This window comes from Geotrypetes seraphini, chromosome 18 (genome assembly GCF_902459505.1).
Source record: "Geotrypetes seraphini chromosome 18, aGeoSer1.1, whole genome shotgun sequence".
Taxonomy (NCBI): Eukaryota; Metazoa; Chordata; class Amphibia; order Gymnophiona; family Dermophiidae; genus Geotrypetes; species Geotrypetes seraphini.
This window is the reverse complement of record NC_047101.1, coordinates 27,895,839-27,916,140: the sequence shown is the minus strand read 5'-3', so window position 1 is coordinate 27,916,140 and position 20,302 is coordinate 27,895,839. Positions and strand designations below refer to the sequence as shown.

The 20,302-nt window shown below is 43.4% G+C and overlaps 1 long non-coding RNA gene across 2 annotated transcripts in view; it reads right to left on the bottom strand.

The window, feature by feature from the left end:
• LOC117351778 overlaps positions 1 to 20,302 on the bottom strand; it is a 94,178-nt gene that overhangs the window by 7,702 nt on the left and 66,174 nt on the right. For both annotated transcript variants that reach the window (XR_004537510.1, XR_004537509.1), the window contains exons 2-3: positions 16,680 to 16,965; positions 16,395 to 16,604 (exon numbers count right to left, since the gene is read on the bottom strand). This is a non-coding gene — a long non-coding RNA (uncharacterized LOC117351778). The remainder of the gene's footprint in view (positions 1 to 16,394; positions 16,605 to 16,679; positions 16,966 to 20,302) is intronic.

Genomic DNA, 20,302 nt, shown 5'->3' with positions numbered 1-20,302 from the left:
TAGTTATTGAGTGTTTCTGCTTTGTCTGCGTCCGAGTCCGTAAAGTTGCTGTCAGGTTTCTTTAGGCGCCCAATACCGCTTGTGTTCTTCTTCCTGTCGCTAACGTATTTAAAAAAGGATTTCTCCCCCTTCTTTACCTGTCTTGCTATGTTTTCTTCCATTCGAAGTTTGGCCTCTCTGACTAACGTTTTAACTTTTCTGGATTTATCCATATAGGTTTCTTTAGCTTCCGGTCGTTGTGATTGTTTGTAGATAACGAAGGACTTTTTTGTTTGTTTGTTTTACTAGTTCTGAGATCTCTGCAGAGAACCACTGTTGCCCATAGTTTCTGTGTCTTTTGCTCACGGTTTTTATGTATATATTGGTCGCTTCATTGAGGGTGGACTTTAGAGTTGTCCATAGTTCTTCTACATTGTCCGTCGTGCTTTGGTTTTGCAGCATTTTGTAGACGTGGTCCCCTATGCCTTGAAAGTTAGTGCCTTTAAAATTTAGGACCTTGGTCAATGTGTTAGACCTAGTGGTTCCTTTTTTGAGGTGGAACCAAACCATGTTGTGGTCGCTGGATATCAAGGTGTCTCCCACCGATACTTCTGTGACACTGCCTCCGTTGGTGAGCAACAGGTCCAGGATTGCCTGGTTCCTGGTGGGTTCCAGTATCATCTGCTTGAGGCGTGTTCCACACATGGAGGCTAGTAGTCTCTTGCTGCCACTGGTTGTAGCAGAGGGTTTCTTCCAGTCCACATCGGGCATATTAAAGTCTCCCACCAGCACTGTGTCTCCACATAGCGTGATGGTCTCGATGTCTTCTATTAGTTCATCGTCTGCCTCCTCTTTTTGTCTTGGAGGTTTGTCGCCCTTACAATCACTCCTTTCAGTTTTGCCTACTGCATTTCCACTCCTTCCAGACATTTCCATCCAGACAATAATTCCTTGATGTAAACCCCCATCCGAACAAAGTTAGTTTTAAAAAAATCTAGAACCTTTGCTTTTGAATGAGCCCTCTCCATACCCATCTTAATATTACCAGATGATCATCCACAGTAACATCAGAAACACTTTCCCCGTTTGCAAGCACTAAGTCCAGTATGATCCCATCCCATTCTCACACATTCTTTAACTATTGATGAGTTAGACTTCCAGAATATGTTTAATATCAAAGCTATAAAATGAACAAGCACATGAAGAACAGTCCGAAACAGGAGGACCTTGTGTAGGGAGAGAGCTCTAGAATGTGTGACAAAAGAAGTAAAACATTGAGCTCCTTTTACAGAGCGGCACTACCAAAGAGTGTGCACTGAATGTGAAGATGACCATGGGAATTAATTGGGCTTCATTGCCTTCAGTGCATGGCCAATTGACGCTACACTCATTGTGCCCCAGGATTAGCTTGCTACACACACTAACTAAATCAGTTCCTTTATCTTGTATAACTGTATAAACAACTTGCTTTGAGTTTAGCCTCCCATCTGTTTATCCCAATGGACTCTGTACTACCCATCTAATAACTACACTTGGCCCCCTCGGCTATAGGATAAGCCGTACTGTAGAAAAGCATTAGCATCATATCTATGTTATTTGAATGTGTACTTATTAGGTGCTTCATAAGTAACCTGATCTGAGCTCTTTGGGGAAAACAAACAGAAAATGACTTATGTGAATTTCATTCCTATTATTAAGGGCTCCTTTTACTAAACTGCGATAGAGCTTTTTACCGCAGACCTGTGAGGTAAATGCTCTGATACTCATTTAATTTCTATGAGCAGTAAGAAGCGGTTTAATAAAAGCCAGTGAAAGTTTTGATTTACTGATTTTGAGTTCACCTCATTCATTGTATTTAAGTTTACATTTGGTCTTTTTACTGCTGTAAGCTATATGTCGAATTGTACTTGCTGTACTGTATACCACCTAGGGTGAATCTCTTCATAAAGGCGGTTAATAAATCTCAACAAATAAATGGTAGTGCTGCTTTGTAAAAAGAACCCATTATCAGGATTTTCTTCAGTGGTTTCCTTTTTAATGCAGTCCAAAAATGCAATTAGATCATTTCATTATGTTTCTTTATTTCTACTTTGCATGGCTGTGCAATATTTATTCAAACCATATGCAAACCATTCATCTTGGAAGCTATTCCAAGTTGGCTGAAACGTTTAATCAAATTTGACTGTCAGAATGACCTGCTCCTCCACATTTGCATCAGAAGAACCTGAGCCTGAAATTGCAGATGTTTTTAAAACAGCCTTTTTCCTTAATGTGAAGATATCTCAAAATATAAACATAACTGTTTTGTGTTTCTATTGTTTCTTGTCTTTTTCTGCTAATCTGTTTATTTTTTCTTTAATAAGGGAGGACGGGATATAAATTGAATTAAATAAATAAATAGTTTATAATGTAATTCCTCCCTAAAGTCTACTATTTGGCTGTTTATGTTCTGCTAATATTTTCCAAATATTAGTGTTCTGCCTGAATTAAGTTTCTGATTGAATCATCAAAACAGTGTTCCTAATAAGGGTGACTGAGAAAAAACCAACAGATCTACTTAAGAAATATCATTCAGTTTATCTAGAGAAGGGATTGGAGAGGAGTCATACAGCGAGATGGCTGCTGTATAGATGATATAGAAGCAGGACTAGTTCATTTACAAATTAATTTAAGAACATAAGAATAGCCTTACTGGGTCAGACCAATGGTCCATCTAGACCAGTATTCCATCTTCACAGTGGCCAGTCTAGATCACAAGTACCTGACAAAAAAAACAAATGGTAGTAACATTCCAGGGCAAATTCTATAAGAAGCGCCCAAAAGTTAGGCGCCGAAATAGGCACCTTTCAGTGCGATTCAAGTAAAATTAGATGCTCTTTAGTGAATCACACTGAATGGCACCTATTTTGGAGGCGCCCAATAAATAGGCCAGCTCTTGGCACAACTATAAGTTAGGCGGCCATGCGAGTGCTTAAGCACGCTTAAGAGCAGCGATTCTTCAACAAGGCACCTAACACAAAGCCACGCCCAACATGCATAGTGCCAATTTTTTGAAGGCCACCTAAATTTTTAGAGGCGCCTTGTTACAGAATCACTCTTTCTTGATAGGCGCCTAAGTTTCAATTATTAGTGATTAAAAACCTTAATTGAGCTTGTTGTTCAATTTAGATAGGCGCTTATCTAGGTGGGCGCCTCCAAAATAGGTGCCTAACATTAGGTGCCGGTTACAGAATTTGGGCCTCCATGCTTGCTTTGCCTGCATGAAACTAGCAAGATTGACTGTTTTATAAAATAGGTGCCTAAGTGTCTCCACTCTTCCTGTTCTTTGCTCCATAAAATGCTTATGATGCTCAATTTCAACACAAATAGATGTCTCAAAATGTCCCCCAAAAATTCCATCTGTCAAAAATGTCTAAATCACAATTTTCAAAATGCAAAATTAGGACTTGTTTCACTGAAGTTCATCCAAATAGTAAGAAGGAATGTTGGAGATGTGTTTTTCAGCATAACTAGGGTAGGCCCAAAATGAGGACGTCTTTAAGTAATATTGGAACAGGAAGAAAAATCCAAGGCAAAAAAAAAAGGATGTGTTTATCTAGATCTATTTCAATCACAGAATGTGGAAACGATGTTCTTGATTAAAAGTTTTAATGACAAATGTTCTTCAAAAAAAAAAAAAAGCGATACAGTAAATAGAAATCAATCCAAATGATATACAGCAATACTTTACCACTCTATAAACTCTTATCATTCAAACCACCATAAATACAATCAAACCCCCCTGCAGCTAAGGATTTGGCTATTCATTTTCAAGATAAAATAAACACTATGAGAGCAACCATCATTACATCAACTCATAAACAGACATACCAACAACATCTCTTCTCCAATACAATTTCTTGCAGTATACTGTATTGATTCCTTCCCCAGCAGAGCAGAAAAGCACAGTTACTTACCGTAACAGGTGTTATCTAGGGACAGCAGGCAGCTATTCTCACATATGGGTGACGTCTTCAGCGGAGCCCGGATGCGGAAGCTCGCAAGCAAACTTGCTTGAAGAAAACTCGAAGTTTCAAGTCGACCACACCGCGCATACGCGAGTGCCTTCCCGCCCAGCGTAGGGCGTGTCTCCTCAGTTCAGATAGTTAGCAGAGAAGCCAACCAGGGGAGGTGGGTGGGTTGTGAGAATAGCTGCCTGCTGTCCCTGGATAACACCTGTTACAGTAAGTAACTGTGCTTTATCCCAGGACAAGCAGGCAGCCTATTCTCACATATGGGTGACCTCCAAGCTAACCAAAATGGGATGGTGGGAGTGTTGGCAATTTAAGAGAATAGATTTTGTAATACTGTTTGGCCAAACTGTCCATCCCATCCGGAGACAATAGTGAGAAGTGAAAGTATGAACCGAGGACCAAGTAGCAGCCTTGCAAATTTCCTCAATAGGAGTAGATCTGAGGAAAGCTACTGAAGCTGCCATTGCTCTAACTTTGTGGGCTGTGACTTTACTGTGTAGGGGTAATCCAGCCTGGGCATAGCAGAAGGAGATAGAAGCAGCCATCCAGTTGGAGATAGTACGCTTAGAGATAGGATGTCCCAACTTATTTGAATCGAAGGAGACAAAAAGTTGAGGAGCAGTTCTGTGTGATTTGGTGCGTTCCAAATAGAAGGCCAAAGCACGCTTACAGTCCAGAGTATGAAGAGCTATTTCTCCAGGATGAGAATGAGGCTCTGGAAAGAAGACTGGATTGGTTGAGATGAAATTCCGAGACCACCTTAGGGAGGAATTTAGGATGAGTGCGAAGGACCACCTTGTCATGATGAAAAACCGTGAAAGGTGGATCAGCAACTAAAGCTTGCAGCTCACTGACTCGTCGAGCAGAAGTGAGGGCAATGAGAAACACCGCTTTCCAAGTGAGATACTTCATATGAGCTTTGTCAATTGGAGGCTTCATCAGTTGAGCAAAGACAACATTGAGGTCCCAAACCACAGGAGGCGGTTTGAGAGGAGATTTGACATTGAAAAGTCCTTTCATGAATCTGGAAACCACCGGATGAGCAGAGAGGGGTTTCCCTTCGATAAGCTGATGGAAAGCTGCAATTGCACTGAGATGGACTCGTATCGATGTAGACTTGAGGCCAGAAGTCGATAAGTGCAAAAGATAATCCAAAACAGAAGATAGGGAGGAATGTTGGGGCTCCTTATCATGAGAAAAACACCACATAGCATTGTCTAGTGGTAGGTTTCCTAGAAGCCTCCAAAATGGCTCTGACAGGTTGAAAAAACTGCAGAGGAGTCATGTTGAGAGGTACCAAGCTGTCAGGTGTAGAGACTGCAGCTTGGGATGAAGTAGAGATTCCTGACTCTTTGTAAGCAGAGATGGAAAAACTGGTAGAAGGTATAGCTCCCTGCTACTGAGTTAAAGTAGAAGGAGTACAAGATTGTCTCGGCCACCGAGGAGCAATCAGAATCATGGTGGCATGATCGTTCTTCAACTTGACCAAAGTCTTGAGAATGAGAGATAATGGAAGGAATGCATAGAGGAAGAGATTCGTCCATTCCAGGAGAAAAGCATCTGCCTCGATGAGGAGAGTACATCCTAGAGCAGAACTGAGGCTGTTTGTGGTTGTGGGGAGCTGCAAAGAGGTCTATCTGAGGTGTTCCCCACTGTGAAAAAATGTGATGAAGAAGCGAGGAATGGAGTGTTGCAAAAGACGACTCAAGTTGACCGCCAAACAATTTTTCGCCCCTTGGATATAGACAGCTTTGAGGAAGGTGTTGTGGCAGATTGCCCAGTCCCAAACCTTCAGAGCTTCTTGACAAAGGGAGGCAGATCCCGTCCCTCCCTGTTTTTTGACATAATACATGGCGACTTGGTTGTCCGTCCGAATGAGGACTACCTGGTCGTGAAGAAGATGTTGGAAAGCGTAGAGAGCCTTGAGGATCACTCTGAGTTCCAATAGATTGATATGACACCGACTATCTGTACTGGTCCAGTGGCCTTGAGTACGGAGACCATCGAGATGAGCACCCCAAGAGTAGGTCGAAGAATCTGTCGTGAGGACCTTCTGATGGGGGGGGGACATTTGAAAAGCAAGCCTCTGGAGAGATTGGAAGAGAGCATCCACCAACGGAGAGACTGCTTCAATGAAGGAATGACTGTTATGTGTCGAGAAAGTGGGTCGCAAACCTGCGTCATTGAGATGCCAGGGTCCACTGAGGAATTCTGAGGTGAAGTCTGGCAAAAGGAGTTACATGTACTGTGGAGACCACGTGACCCAGAAGGACCATCATGTGTCTCGCCGAGATGGAAGGGTGAAAGGACACTGCATGACAAAGATGGAGAAGAGCTTCCAGACGTTGTTGAGGAAGGAATGCTCTGAGTCCAGAACGGCCCCGATGAATTGAAGAGTCTGAGATGGCTGTAGATGGGATTTGGGAAAGTTGATTTCGAATCCCAGACTTTGCAGGAACCAGATAGTCCGTTGGGTCGCTATGACGACTCCTTGAGACGTGGAGTCTTTGATGAGCCAGTCGTCGAGGTATGGAAATACTTGAAGACCATGGTTCCTGAGAGCTGCGGCCACCACAACCAGGCACTTGGTGAATACTCTGGGTGATGAGGCCAGACCGAAAGGAAGTACTCTGTATTGAAAATGCAGATTTCCCACTCGAAATTTGAGGTACTGACGGGAGGCCGGATGGATGGGAATGTGTGTGTAGGCCTCCTTGAGATCCAAAGAGCATAACCAGTCGTTCTGCTCGCGGAGGGGATAAAAAGATGCCAGGGTCAACATGCGAAGTTTTTCTGACTAGGAATTTGTTGAGCACCCTGAGATTCAAAACAGGTCGCAAATCGCCCGTCTTCTTCGGAACAAGGAAGTACCGGGAGTAAAAACCCTTGTTCTGCTGAGCCAGAGGAACTGGCTCGATAGCTCGAAGCTGAAGTAGAGCTTGAGCTTCCTGAAGAAGAAGGGCAGTCTGGAAGGGATTGGAAGGATACTCTCTTGGAGGATGTTCCGGAGGAACTTGATGGAATTGAAGAGAGTATCCCTCCCTGATGATGGAAAGGACCCAGAGGTCGGTAGTAACCGTCGTCCTCGGTGGTAAAAATGATGGAGACAACCTCCGATAGGGGGGAAAATGGAAATGGCAGAACGACTGAGGTTATGCTCTATTCTAGACAGTCAAAAAGGCTGAGAAGCCTTAGGTACAGTAGGTGGCTGAGGCTTTTGCTGCTTCTGGGGATGCTGCCTCTTGACAAGCTGACGAGTAGAAGGAGCCTGCTTTGGAGGAAAACGCTGCTGATAGATTTGAGGAAGGCGTGTAGGACGAGGAGGAGCTGGCTTCGGTTTCGGTTTGAGAATGGATGCAAAAGACTTCTCATGGTCCGAGAGCTTCTTGGTGGCTGCCTCTATAGACTCCTCAAAGAGGTCATTGCCTGCGCAAGGAACATTAGCCAGCCGGTCCTGTAGGTTAGGATCCATGTCGATAGTACGGAGCCAAGCCAGATGTCGCATGGCCACAGAGCAAGCAATAGCTCGAGCAGACAGCTCGAAAGCATCATAGGACAACTGAAGAAGTTGCAGCCGGAGTTGTGACAAGGATGCAAGGACTTCTTGGAATTCAAAGTGCATATGAGAATCCAGATAAAGCATTAACTTTGGAAGAATGGAAAGAAAGAACTCAAAATAGGTGATGAAATGAAAATTATAGTTGAGGACTCTGGAGGTCATCATCGAATTCTGGTAGATGCGACGACCAAATCTGTCCATCATTTTACCTTCCCTTCCCGGAGGAACAGTGGCATACACCTGAGAAGGGTGAGCTCGTTTTAAAGAAGATTCAACCAGAAGGGATTGGTGAGACAATTGAGTATTGTCAAACCCCTTATAATGTACTGTCCTGTTTCTAGAGTCCAATTTGCCTGGAACAGCTGGAATGGAATAAGGAGTTTCCAGACAGTGGACAAAGGTTTGATCCAAAAGCTTATAGAGAGGAAGCTTGAGAGATTCAGCCAGAGGTTGAGGGAGATGCATGGTCTCGAGATAATCCTTGGAGAACTTCGAGCCAGTCTCAAGTTGAATATCCAAGTCAACCTCCATCTGACGCAGAAAAGATGAAAAAGACAGCTGATCTGCTAAAGCCTGGCCTCGAGAAGGATTCAAGGACTTCAAGGCAGCTTGGTCCAGCGAAGAAGGAGACCTGGATGGAGAAAAAGAACCCACCGGGTCCTCGAGGTTCAGAAGTGGAAGGGTCGATGTGGGCGGTGGAGAAAATTGAAGAAAAGGCTGCTTGCGATGAGGCGAGGCATGCCTGGATGAATGCTTCGAAGAATGCCTCGATCTGTGATGCGAGGTGTGTCTCGAAGCAGGCCTCGATGATCGAGGAGAATGTGTCCCAGTCGAAGCCCCCAAAGAATGGATAGGGCTGGAGGCTGTGGAACGAAGCAATGGAGGCTAAGAGGAGGAACCTTGATGCACTCGCAAAGACTCTGCTCCTTGCTTTGAGTGTGAGGGTTCCAACGGAGGCATTGGCAAAGAATCTGCTCCTTGCTGTCCATGCCTAGATGCCAGACCAGACACTCGCAGAGACTCTGCTCCCTGCAAAGAGTGTGCATAAGACTGAGACATAGGAGGCGGATCGACCACGCGGGAAACCTCGGTATGCCCAGGCAGGATTTCTGAGAGAAGCTTCGGCCCCATGGTAGTAAAGAGCTGAATGAATTGCTTCTCTAACAAGGTATGGAACGAAGCCGGCAAGGATGGATCCGAGTCTCCAACGGGACCACCTGCACGGGCCTCGTGTTCCCTTGAGGCAGTGTGACAGTGATACATAGTAACATAGTAACATAGTAGATGACGGCAGATAAAGACCCGAATGGTCCATCCAGTCTGCCCAACCTGATTCAATTTAAATTTTTTTTTTTTTCTTCTTCTTAGCTATTTCTGGGCGAGAATCCAAAGCTTTTCCCGGTACTGTGCTTGGGTTCCAACTGCCGAAATCTCTGTTAAGACTTACTCCAGCCCATCTACACCCTCCCAGCCATTGAAGCCCTCCCCTGCCCATCCTCCTCCAAACGGCCATGCACAGACACAGACCGTACAAGTCTGCCCAGTAACTGGCCTAGTTCAATCTTTAATATTATTTTCTGATTCTAAATCTTCTGTGTTCATCCCACGCTTCTTTGAACTCAGTCACAGTTTTACTCTCCACCACCTCTCTCGGGAGCGCATTCCAGGCATCCACCACCCTCTCCGTAAAGTAGAATTTCCTAACATTGCCCCTGAATCTACCACCCCTCAACCTCAAATTATGTCCTCTGGTTTTACCATTTTCCTTTCTCTGGAAAAGATTTTGTTCTACGTTAATACCCTTTAAGTATTTGAACGTCTGAATCATATCTCCCCTGTCTCTCCTTTCCTCTAGGGTATACATATTCAGGGCTTCCAGTCTCTCCTCATACGTCTTCTGGCGCAAGCCTCCTATCATTTTCGTCGCCCTCCTCTGGACCGCCTCAAGTCTTCTTACGTCTTTCGCCAGATACGGTCTCCAAAACTGAACACAATACTCCAAGTGGGGCCTCACCAATGACCTGTACAGGGGCATCAACACCTTCTTCCTTCTACTGACTACGCCTCTCTTTATACAGCCCAGAATCCTTCTGGCAGCAGCCACTGCCTTGTCACACTGTTTTTTCGCCTTTAGATCTTCGGACACTATCACCCCAAGGTCCCTCTCCCCGTCCGTGCATATCAGCTTCTCTCCTCCCAGCATATACGGTTCCTTCCTATTATTAATCCCCAAATGCATTACTCTGCATTTCTTTGCACTGAATTTTAGTTGCCAGGCATTAGACCATTCCTCTAACTTTTGCAGATCCTTTTTCATATTTTCCACTCCCTCTACGGTGTCTACTCTGTTACAAATTTTGGTATCATCTACAAAAAGGCACACTTTTCCTTCTAACCCTTCAGCAATGTCACTTACATACATATTGAACAGGATTGGCCCCAGCACCGAACCCTGAGGGACTCCACTAGTCACCTTTCCTTCCTTCGAGCGACTTCCATTAACCACCACCCTCTGGCGTCTGTCCGACAGCCAGTTTCTGACCCAGTTCACCACTTTGGGTCCTAACTTCAGCCCTTCAAGTTTGTTCAACAGCCTCCTATGAGGAACTGTATCAAAGGCTTTGCTGAAATCCAAGTAAATTACATCTAGCATATGTCCTCGATCCAGCTCTCTGGTCACCCAATCAAAAAATTCAATCAGGTTCGTTTGGCACGATTTACCTTTTGTAAAGCCATGTTGCCTCGGATCCTGTAACCCATTAGATTCAAGAAAATATACTATCCTTTCTTTCAGCAACACTTCCATTATTTTTCCAACAACTGAAGTGAGGCTCACCGGCCTGTAGTTTCCTGCTTCATCCTTGTGACCACTTTTATGAATAGGGACCACATCCGCTCTCCTCCAATCCCCAGGAATCACTCCCGTCTCCAGAGATTTGTTGAACAAGTCTTTAATAGGACTCGCCAGAACCTCTCTGAGCTCCCTTAGTATCCTGGGATGGATACTTAGTGCTTGGACTTAGAAGCCTTAGGCACTTTAAGCACCACCGGGGGAATGGGCTGCTGCCCTATCTGACCTGAAGAGACAGAGGAAGGCATCGCAGCAGGCATCGAAGACAGAGCCAGTACAAACGAGGCAGGTTTGATGATGCTCGGAGTAGAAGCTGTGGAAGCCGGAAGAACTTCGGATGAGGTCGAGGGCGAAGCACCCTTCGAGGTCGAAAGCTCCATTGAAGACTCCATGCTGAAGAGCTGCTCCCATAGGATACAATGACGCTTGAAAGCACGAGACTTAAGTGTTGAGCAAGGCCGGCACGATTTCGGGAGATGTTGAGGCCCAAGACACCGAATACAGCGTCAATGAGGGTTTGTGAGGGAAATTGCGCGCTGGCACTTGGAACACTTTTTAAAACCGGTTGCAGGCCGGGACATAGGCCGAAAAAGCGCCGCCGTAAGATCGAAGCCATGGGGCTGCGGCCACGAGGCCTGCCTGGTCGAATGAACGGAAGAAATTTTTTTTTTAAAAGAAAAGAACAAAGAAGAAAACAGCGATTCGTGACAAAAAGAACACAAAACCGCAGTCGAAGGAAGGCACCACGGTGCGGGCGACTCGAAACTTCGAGTTTCTTCAAGCAAGTCTGCTTGTGAGGCATCCGCATCGAGGCTCCGTCGGATGACGTCACCCACTTGTGAGAATACCTGGCTGCTTGTCCTGGGATAACATACTGTTATCAAGTGCAGTGTTCTCCCCAGAAATTTTTTCCAGCCGGGTGGCATGAAAAAGTAGCCGAGTGGGGCGGGATGGGGAAATTTGGTGGTGGGGAAAATTAACCCCCTCTTTTACTAAGGTGTGCATGATTTTTAGCGCACACAAACCCCTGTGCTATGTGGGAAAACTAACGCCAGTTCAATGCTGGCGTTAGCATCTAGCGCATGTGGCAATTCTCCGCGCACTAAGCGCACGCTAAAACCACTATTGTAACTTAGTAAAAGGAGCCCTAAATGTGTACTATTTTTATTAGTTAATTATTATTATTATTATTTTCCAATGCTCAATATGACTTCCTTTTTTAGGGTTTGACACTTGTGCCAGAATATTTTTACTAAATTTAAGAAGTATTTGCCCTCTTTCAAATGGTATAGAGGTTAAAAAAAAGGAAAGGCGTTAATGAAGTCATTAGGTTCAATCTAGCCATTTATTTCTGCATGAATTTAAACAACTAAAAAAAAAAAAGATAAATATAGCTGATCCAGTCATACAAGAAATGGCTCTACAGCAAGGGTGCCCACACTTTTTGGGCTTGCGAGCTACTTTTAAAATGACCAAGTCAAAATGATCTACCAACAATAAAATTAAAAAAAAAACAACAACCACAAAGCACACTGTACGCAGAGAAAATGTTAATTATCATTTATATTCCGCAGGTTTTCAAAAAGGTCAAGGCAGATGATTCTATGCAATGTCACCTCAGGAACAACTATACAAAAATAGACAAATATACCCCCTCCCTTTTTACTAAATCGCAATAGCGGTTTTTAGCGCAGGGAGATGCGCTGAATGCCCTGTGCTGCTCTCGATGCTCATAGGCTCCCTGTGCTAAAAACCGCTATTGTGATTTAGTAAAAGGGGGCCTTAGTGCAAAATATAGACAGCAGATATAAATTCTCAAAACAGACACATTTTGATCACTAAACTGAAAATAAAATCATTTCTCCCACAATTGGACATGCTTAGTTACGTCAGCTCTATGGCTGCTTTAACTGTAAGGTGCCTGAATCTAAGGCTATATGCTACGATTCTGTAATGGAACCTGGGAGCCCATTCACTGCTATAGAATAGGCGTTCCCTGTACAGTCTCAGGGTGCCTATGAGGAAGAACCCACTTGGAGAATTGCCCCTTATTTTTTAAGGATTATAAAAACAGAAGCAATAATGTGAAAAACAAAACCCAGCCTTAAAACAGGCTGAATTAATTTGTGAACGATTATTTAAAGGATACTCAGAAAAAATATTGTTTTCCCTTAGCTTAAATGAAATAAACATATTCCTATCCATCGTTTGACTATAGCTAAGTGCAAAAGAACATTAGCTCGAAAAACCTCATAGAGCTGCAGTGAAATAGAAAAGTGATTTCGTTTTACTGTAATATCTGCATTAAGTGGATTTGCACACCCCAAGCTCCTTAAATCCTGATGCACTTCTAGCTTTTCCTGTATCAGACTTTGCAAGATTAATAAATGGAGCATCCTTCTGCCTGCCAGTTAAAGGATGAAAAACAAATGCCTATAAAGTTCAAATCATAGCTTGACTAAACTTGAACTTTTTTGATTTCATTCTTCCTGGCTGACCACTTTATCTTCCACAATAGGCACCAAGGTTGCTTGGATTGGAGCTTTAAAAGAGCAAGGAGAATCGGGTCTGATGTTCGTGCGTTTGTTTTTCTCAAATGGTATACCACTACACTTGCTGCTTTTACTTGCTTCGGGCCTTCCTTGTTGCCGGATCCTGCCTACTTTCTGTTTCCGCGAAGGCAGGACCCGGCAGCGAAGAAGGCCCGAAGCAAGTAAAAGCAGCAAGTTGTAAGCTTCCCTCCGGGGCTCTATCGTATGCGTGCTGGCTTCCCTTCTCTTCCCTCCGAAACCGGAAGTAGCGTCCCGGGGGGGAAGAGAAGGGAAGCCGTCACGCACACGATAGAGCCCCGGAGGGAAGCTTACAACTTGCTGCTTTTACTTGCTTCAGGCCTTCCTCACTGCCGGGTCCTGCCTTCGCGGAAACAGAAAGTAGGCAGGTCCCGGCAACGAGGAAGGCCTGAAGCAAGTAAAAGTATGCTGGCACAAAAATAAATAAATAAATAAATAAGGCAGGCGTCAAACAAAATTTTCGGCGGCGAGTCAGCCCGGGAAGGAGCATCGGCGGTAGCAGCAGGATTCGCTGGGCGGTCATCTAAATTAGCCGGGCACAGCGCCCGGTTATAAGGCCCTGGGGAGAACACTGAAGTGGCCCCAGCACTTTACTTCCCGCACCCATTCATGCACTCCACTAAGAACTAGGTGTAGAATAGCTTTGCATCAAGTCAGTTCCTGAACCAGCTGCTCCATAAAGCAGTCCTTGATTTCATCAAGGAATTTCATCTCCTTAGCATACCCTAATCTTACATTTACCCAATCAGTATTAGGGTAGTTGAATCACCCATTATTATTGCGTTAACTAGTTTGTTAACTTCTCTCTTTTTTTTTTTTTTCAGTTCAGTAAATTTTTATTATAATTTGAATAATACATTATCCAATGATATAAAGGTAAAAAAGGATCTCTAAACAAAGTACATAATCATTCATACATAATTCCTTTTTAAGCCCACTAAAAGGGGAGACATGATACATTTACAACAGAAAAGTATAGGAAAAGATAAAAGAATTAATTCTCAGATCATCTACGCGAACCTTGAATCATTCCTTACTGTAATGGGGATAGATTTCTCCTCACATTTCTTAGTGATGAAACTGAATAATAATAAAAAATAAAAAAATAAATTAAACTTATTTCTGTTCTCGAGCAACTAAAAATTGTTGTATTTGAATAGGATCCCAAAAAACATATTCGACATCTTTTAGTTTGACTAAGTATTTACATGGAAATTTCAAATAGAAAGATGCCTCTAGAGCCAAACTCTAACTTTTAACCTCAGAAACTCTTTCCTTCTAAATTGAGTGGCTCTAGAGACATCAAGAAAAATTCTAACCAAATCGCCACAAAACTTTGTTAGCCTATTTTTGAAGTAAAGTTTCATAATTAACATTTTATCAATCTCACTCATGCATGTTATTACCAGTGTGGATCGATTCTGAATCACATCTTGAGTGTCTTCCAAAAATTCAGTTAAATTAATTTCAGTTGTGACCAAATGACCCACTTCCTGGGCAGATTCTTTTTTTTTTTTTTTTGAGGAACATAATAATGATTATTTATTGGAAAATTCTCCGCATTGGGCAATCCCAGTATTTCTTTAAAAAATTTCCTTAACAAAATATCAGAAGATAGTAAATGAGTTACAGGGAAATTGACCAAGCGGAGATTTCTCGCTCTATGCATATTTTCCATTGATTCAATTTTAGTATGTATCACAGTAGAATCTTTAACAGCAGATACTGAGACAGCTTGTAGTGTATTACATTGAGCTTCCATAACATTTAGTCGTTTATCCAAACAGCTCCAAGTTGGAATCCACATTTTCTAATTTATGAGAAACAGCCTGTGAAAAGTCCACCGTTTGTTTCATCATTGATCGAAGAAACCCTTCAACCCTAGAAATACCTAAGCACAAGTCTTTAAGGGTAATATCGTGTGCTTCCCCCGTACTTGGGTGTTCCTCCACTACTCCTGAAAAATCCTGTGCTTTAGGTATTTCAGTATATATTAATCTGAGTGGAAGCCACCACTTGTTCGGCGGATATAGTGGGAATGATATTCCTACTTTCACATGATACTGGATGAAGGGGAGGAGATCGTTCAAGGGGACTCATTGAAGCACCTGACAATGAAGAATTCATGTTAATTGGTGCAACTGAAGAATTTTCAGTTACTAGTGTTAGATGCCTGTCCATGGGGCCAAATATGGCTGGTGTAGAATTCTTTGGTTTAATTTTCCTTTTCCCCATGTTAATCTATCACTATTGTACTATATTTAACACCAACTTATCCGTTCCAGCTCCCCACTCCTCGTGGATCCAAGGGGCTCCCAGGGGGCTTGGCATGTCCCTTTGGGCACGCCCCTTCGGCCATGCCTTGTGGCTACAACAGCGGTGGCAGCTTCAATTTATCAAGTTGGAGACGGACCCAGTGATGTCAGAGGTCCGTCTCGGTCAGTGCCTGCCAGCGAAATTGCAACGAAAAGAAACCGCTGCTACGGGAGGCTCGGGGGTATCAATAAGTCACCTCGTTTCCCTCCAGGTAGTTGTCTGGCTCCCCGTTTGTTAACCTCTCTAATTTCTATAACATTTTAGCATCTGTCCGTTCATCCTGTTCAGGCGGATGGTAGTACACTCCTATCACTATCCTTTTCCCCTTTACACATGTGATTTATAGCTATAGGGATTTCAAGGTGTATTTCTGTTCCTGTAGAATTTTCAGTCCATTCGATTCAAGGCACTTCTTAACATATAACACTCTGCTTCCACCAATTCTATCCACCTTATCACTGCGATATAGTTTATACACTGGTCTATACAGTGTCTCATTGGTTATCTTCCTTCCACCAGGATTCTGTAACCAGCGCCAGATCTCATGTCACCAGGTACAGAATGTGTACAATCTACAAAGCCACTGGAGGGACCTGCTGTGATGAACTGCGGTCCCAAGAACAGAGGCAAAAGACCAGGTTTACATGTTTTGCTACCCTAACTAAGACAGCAGCTTCTACATCGCTTTCACCCCTTGCATTTTTGAATTCACAAACCTCAAAGACCCCTGAGGAAGGCATAGATTGCAGAAACACGTCCCGTGTTGGGTCTAGGCTTCAGTGTTCGCTGATGCAGTTAGGAACTTGAAATAAAGATTTTAACTTTATACTCCTGTGTCCAGGAACAGGCTCCACGTGGTGTGCTTTGTGGACACCAGGTACAGAATCACATCTCTGGCAAAAATAGATGCCGGAAATGTAGGTGAGGGGTTTCCTGGCCTAACTATGAAGTGAATTGCACCTATAGAGGCACTTTAGGTTGTGTAACACCACTCCCGGCATTAGCCAAGCTCGCAGTGGCATTAGACAGCCTAAAGCACCTACAGGCACCTAAAAAATTGAAGTCAGTTTGAGAATCTGGGTCTAAATGCTTGAATGGTAGCTCACCTGTTTGCAGGTTACAGACAATCCATGGCTATAAACAGCTGCAAGTGCTTCCTTTGTAGCTTCTTCTTAACATAATGCATCACTCCTTCCTCCCAACAAGTGTTTACATTACAGGAATCACCTCCAATAGCTTGAAGACTTTTATCTGCTCCTTTTTCTTTCAGCTATGCAACCAAATTATCATCAATTATTTCTGCATGAGTCTTCTACCTGCAGGAACAAAATGCCATAGATATCTGCCTCCTGGTTCCATACAAACTGTGTAATATTCCTCTTTTACCATACCTGGATACATTTTCCCATTCTCTTCTGCCTTTAACGTAACGCTGGTATCTTCACGACAACAATCAAACAAAATGCAACTGATGTCATTCTGCTGCAGTTCCTCCTCAAACTGTACATCCAGTTTTTTCATGATTCTCTCCTGAGCCCTCTTCACCTTGTTGTGACCAATCACCAAAGCAGTGGTTTGCTCCGATGGTAACAATGGGTTCTAACGGGTTTTGCCCTCACGGGCTGCTTCAGAGAACCCACACCACTTCTTGCTATGACCAAGAAGGTTCCTCTTTACCTACAATAAATACATAAAAACTCTCAGTAACCGAATTAGTTGTTAAATCAGCTTCCATGGCGCTGCTGGAGGGTACCTTCCGTTCTTCAAAACTGCATTTTCTGTTTGTGACACCACTCCCACTTCGGCCTGTTAAATCACTGAAGTTAGTGAAGAAACGCCCACCACTTGACCTCACGATTGTCTTCCAATAAAAAATCTATGCTTGTTCCCTCTTCCAAAGGCATGCTTTTATATTGCCACCCCGCTCAAGCTTTGGACTTTCTAATACTACAAATCTCAATTCCTCCACTTGCAGCCATTTATAGAATCCGGGCCTTAGTGTTTTGTTGTAGCATTCCTTTCTTTTTTAAAAATTTGTTTATATAATGTAAATTGCTTATATCCTCATGGGCAAGGTGGTATATTGAATTTTAAATAAACTGTAAAACTGTATGTTGAAGAATGAAACTAATTAGGGACATTTACAAAACACTAAGACGTCCAAAAAATGGCCTAAATCGGCACTTGGGTGTTTTTCTCGTCTTTTGGGAAACATCCAAAATCAGACAGATGTTCTATTGAAATGCCCCTCCAAATGTTAGTATCAATATGGGTAAATAAGTAAGATAAATTGATAACTGAGGCACAATATAAAGGACAGCACAATACAAAACATAAATGAAACTATAAAATAAAACTAAATGAAACATAAAATGAAACTATAAAAAACAAAAATGAAAACCGTATACTTTACAATTACTTTGCATTAACTGTCTGCCCTGTGTGATAAATGCAGGGAACACACCCTGAATTCATCACACAGGCTTTGTACTTTAGTAAAAGAGGTCCTAAATAGATGGATTAAGTTAAACATTAGCATTTGACTTACCTCTCCTCCCCCCTTTTACTAAGCTGCGGTAGAGGTTTGTTCCGCGGCCTGGAGCACTAAATGTTCTGACGCTGCTCCGATGCTCATAGAATTCCTATGAGTGTCAGCGAAGCATCGGAGTATTTAGTGCCCCGGGTCACTGTGGAAACCTCTACCCCAGCTTAGTAAAAAAGGACCTTCATTTGTTCACTAGCTGAATAGGAGCTTGAATAATATAATAACAATAATAGGCATCTTCATCCCAAGCTCATATTGCTTTCTGCCTTAGTTCATTCTGCAGAGCTATTGTGCAGTAAAATAAGCAATGGTTCTACCTGTATGTCTGAACTGGTTTTGCAGGGTAACCTGTAGATCTGAGAAAATAAACACTGAAATGACATTATAATTGGAACATTAAGAGGAAATGTAAAGTGCTAACTGTGAATGTGGAAGTTCCCAATTATTCCAGTTATTTAGAAAGAATAGTAACTCTGTGACAGAGTAAAATGGAATAAGGAAGAAACTAGGTAGCCGTGTCAAAGAAGGGCTTTGCACAGCTTAGGAAAAAGAAACAATCTTTCATCTACTACTACTACTGTTATTTTCCATCTATGCTACCAGCTGTGTTTCTCAGATGCTTTATCATCTGGTTCCATTGTTTTTGACCTTGCTATCCAGTTTGGGAAGCTTATGGAGTAACATTAGCCTTGCCTCCATCCTTGATGTCATCAGTACTTGCCTGATTCAAGGGTAAAAGTGTGCCAGTATCTAAGGACTATTATCTGATATTTTCCATCTATGATACCAACTGTATTTCTCAGACACTTTACCACCTACTTCTACTGTGTTTGATCTTGCTGTCTAGTTGGGGTAGCTTGTGGTGCAGCACTAGCCCTGCCTCCATCCTTGACATCATTAGTACCCACTTGATTCATGGGTAAAAGCAGACCAGTTTCTAGGGCACATCATCTAAGGCACAGTTCTTCAACTGCCGGTCCGCAGAAAATTTCTGCCGGTCCACACAGGACCGGCGAGATCAACATCTTCAATTTCTTGCCGGTCCGCGCAGGACCGGCAAGATCGAGGAGCTGTAGTTGCGCAGGGCCGGAGAGATAATGGGTAGCCTCAGACTGTGCTTTCTCCCCTCCCAGCGGCTCTCCTTAACAAACGCAGTGTTTCAGGAAGGAAGCCTTGAAGCTTTTGCTGAGTCGGGCCGCCTCTGATGATACAACTTCCGCTTTCCTCAGAGGCGGTGCGACCCAACAAAGGACCCAAGGCTGCCTTACTGAATCGCAGTGCTGGCAAGTAAGGAGAGTTGCTGGGAGGGGAGAAAGCTGCTGGGCATGGTGAAAAAAAAAAGGGACAGCTGCTACTGGACCTGGAGAGGGAGAAGGAGAGATGCTGCTGGGAGGGGAGGAGGGAAAGGAGTCTGGGAAGCTGCTGGGCAAGGGGAAAAAAGGGACCGCTGGTACTGGACCTGGAGGGAGGGAGAAGGAGAGATGCTGCTGGGAGGGGAGGAGTGAAAGGAAAGGGAAGAGAGTTACTGCTGGACAGGGGGAGGAGGGAAGGGAGAAGAAAAAAGGAAGGAAACGGCTTGCAGGGAGATTAGAGGAGGGGAAGGGGAAGGGGAGAGACAGGAATGAGATAGGAAGGGGGGTCAGCAGAGAAATTGAGAGGGACAAAGATGCTAGATCTGGTGTAGGAGAGATAAAAGTGAAGAGAGCAGTGAAGCTGGAATGAATCGTGTAAAAAGGAGAGAAGGGCATAGGCTGGATGGAAAGGGGAGGGGGGCATAGAAAGAAGACAAATACCATATGGAAGGGGCAGATGCTGGATTAAAGAGACAGAGATGGCAGACGCTGGAAGGAAGAGAGTGAAAAGAAGATGAAAGCAGAAACCAGAGACAACAAAAGGTAGAAAGAAATAATTTTATTTCTATTTTGTGATTAGAATATATCAATTTGAAATATATATCCTGCTAGAGCTGGTGTTAGACATAACTGGGGACTGCAAAGTCCAGGCAGTGGCTTAGGGCTCTCTCTGACCAGGAAGGCAGTTGCCCTAGTTGCACTCCCCTAACCCTATTCCTGCTATGTGTGACTGCGGTATTCTGTTAGCATGATATTTCTGTGTAGCATTCTGTAATAATTTGGCTTATTCAGTTTTCTTGATAGTAGAGGGGATATATGTGAAGGGGAGGGGAGACAGGGGTTTTGTTGATCCTTGCTCTGTATTATTTGTATTTATAAAATGACAATTGTACAGAATATTGTTTCTTTTTATACTTTAATAAAATAAATTCAGTATAAAATCATAACTGAGGCTTGTGCAGATGGGATCAGATGGTTTGCGAGGACCGAGCTCGCAGAGACGGGGCGGAAACGGGGTTTTTAAATTTCAGTCCTAGTAGTTTTCCGGTCCACAAAATAATTTTTTTTCCCCCCGCGGTCCATAGGTGTAAAAAGGTTGAAAACACAGATCTAAGGG